This window comes from Hesperophylax consimilis, chromosome 2 (assembly GCF_061612785.1).
Source record: "Hesperophylax consimilis isolate HC1 chromosome 2, BYU_Hcon_1.0, whole genome shotgun sequence".
NCBI lineage: Eukaryota > Metazoa > Arthropoda > Insecta > Trichoptera > Limnephilidae > Hesperophylax > Hesperophylax consimilis.
Genome location: NC_142837.1, coordinates 3,509,011 through 3,512,210, shown reverse-complemented (window position 1 = coordinate 3,512,210; position 3,200 = coordinate 3,509,011).

The window sequence follows — 3,200 nt, the reverse complement described above, 5'->3', positions numbered from 1 at the left end:
ATAACACTTAACATTTGAGGGCAGTCTATGAGATTGTTCAGTAATTTAAAAAGTATAAGAATGTCATTAATAGTTTGCCGGGTAGAAAGGAGCGGTAGATTTAGACCAGACATTAATGTATTGTAGCAGATATCAATTACAGGCTGTCTCAATTTGAATTGAACGTATCGAAGAAATTTTCTTTGTACTTTCTCCAAGCGATGTAAGTTACAGGTATAAATCGGAGACCATACAGGAGATGCATATTCTAGGTGCGATCTTACAAGAGAGCAGTAGAGTAATTTAATTGACTCAATGGTTTGATCCAATTGACAAAAAAACCGTAGATCTATAATTTGATATTCCTATTTGAGACGGCCTTGCGATAGTTTTTTTAAAATGTGAATACTGCACAAAAGTCCTAACTGCTCTATTCTGAAGCCAGTGAGACTATGGCGTCCCCAATTTGGGTATATTATGAGGCTGAATGTAATATGAACGGGAAAGAGATGGGGCAGAGGAAGCCGGGGGAGTTCTTTGCTAATCAATCGTGACCTACGGATTCATAGTCGAGAGCCTTACCTCTCGACCACGTAGTAAGATTATCCACTATTTACCGAATATCCCGCATGTTTGCACTTCTAGAAACTAACCACAAACACCGTAAAAAAACGTAACATTTACATACTGTATTTTTGTGCCAAGTCATAGGTACAACAATTACAACGGAGACTAGTTTTTGAAGTACATGTATGAAATTTTGCTGCTTTATAACACTAAAAAAAGAGATATTTAATGTTTAGCTACTTCAGTTTAAGATTTAGGATAAAGGAAAATTAATTTTAAGCGTCATTAAGATCCTGGAATAAGTTCCTTCTAATGAATGGATCTGTCAGATACGTATTTTCGTGGGCAACACTTCCATTCAACAATGATTAATCCTCGAACTATAACTGTTGACCCTTCTCCGTTTTAGCTTCCTGTATTATTTATTGATATTATTATTATTGTTATCCTTTCTGTACCCCTACTTTATTGACTAAAAGGTCCCGGGGGTAGCGGCCAAAGGCCCATTGTCAAGTCAATTACATAATACTATTGTTATTTCTGTTGAAACAATAACCAATGACGCCCACAAATAATTTCTCTAATTAACTCGCCATCAATGTTAGCCTGAATTAGAAGTGAAATTATAATTTACTGTGTAAATGGTATGTTTAATGATTTGATGTAACATTAAGTTCCTCGACCCCACCTTGTAGTGAATTCGTGTAAGTAAATTGTACGAACTTGTGTTTGTAAATAGCTTAATTGAAATAAATTTAAATGCTTTCTGTAATGGGGAATACTGTCAACCAATTGTATCAGTTGCTCTGTTGTTTAAAAGATCATGATGATATTTGGATTATTTCTATATCTAAAAAAACACCTCATGGTCACTATATATATTTTATTTTCAATTTATTCTGTTTTCTTTTCTCTGTTTTTCTGTTCAATCTTTTTGTTTTTGATTATATATTTTTTGTATCTCTATATGGAATGTTTGGGACTGCACCAACTTCCCCACATACCGGAATAAACACTTTTATTTATTGCACAACTTAATATACCCGATGACATAGACTGAACTACTAACTTCTTACAGTAAAAATTGTTACTAGTGGCTTACATGATATCAATATTAACTAAAATATAAATATTTGTTAACCGTCATTTCATTAGCTTGCTAAATATTCTCCACAAAAATGTGTACAGGTAAAATGGATAATTCGCACTTCCACATTATTTAGGCTTCCAGTTGCGTTTTCGCTATTACCAACATTTTAAAACAACGTGAAATTCAAATCACTCCAATCAACTACAATAAAAATAAACAAAAAACACAAGTGTCCATAACTTATCTTAGGATCTATCAAGAAAACAACTCAAGTTTCCATTACTTATCTTAGGATCTATCAAGAAAACAACTCAAGTTTCCATTACTTATCTTTGGATCTATCAAGAAAATAACACAAGTGTCCATAACTTATTTTAGGATCTATCGAGAAAATATTTCCTTATTTCCTAACCTAACAAAAATAAAAGAAAAACCCAGGACGAGACGAGGGTCCTGGGTTCAAGTCCTATTTCATATATAAGGTTGAACTCCTATATTAGCAGAAAAAAATATGCACCAGAAAAGCTCTTTCAATTTTTGAGGTGATAATAATATGATAGGTGACCAATAGTTGCAGAACTTATTTATATTTTTATCAAGTTCTGCAATTTGATTATTTTGGCAGCTCTTCCGGCGTTTGAGGCCATTATCAAACGTCGGTTAGTCCACGCTAAGTCGACTTACCATTTTATTTTCATATTGATTTATTTCTATAATCACGTCCCGCTTGGCAACCACGAGCATAACTCTTTGCGCAACTCTTTACATAACTCTTGACAATAATTGTAAATGTAATGTTAGGTACTTTATAATGTGCAGACAAAAATTCAACAACATTTGTATTGAACTTTTGTAAAATAGACTTTCATGATAGCTTATGCAAATACGGGAAAGAATAAACTAAACCACGTCAAGCACGAGTTGGCTGCCTATCACTTAACTCTTTCGGTTTGGGTGAAGTTAGAAGGACTCGTGAAATTTAAGAATCCTTCAGATGTTTTACTTTGACTTTGCTGGCGACGACAAGTGGATACCGTAACCATAATACTCAAGTACTCCACCATAAAAATTCGATAACTATTTTGCAAACTGTTGTCAAATTAAATTTCGCTGCAACTTCTGCGAGCAGTTCGAAAGGAAAATCATTCGTTTTTACTATTTTATATTCTCCAAACCGTTTACCGAATGTACTCCGCATATTAACTATAAATTATGTTTGTCAGTAACAGTTCAATTGTTATTTTATATTTATAATTTAATCATTAGAAAATCAACACTTAAGTTTCATTATTTACGAATTTTTTACATTATACCAAATATTTATTGATTTGTATTGATTTTAACGCTCAGCTGGGCTTTTACATACTTATTTCTTTTTTAACATAAGGAAAATTTAAATGAGCATAACATACACAAACACAATACTCCACAAAATAGTGAAATGGGAATTCAATAAATAAGTTCATTTAATAAGATTTTCAGTTCTGCATTCCGATAAAATGTTTACTAAGACCTGTTTATATCTATTGATTGATATTTAAAATATGAAATCTTTCTATTCACT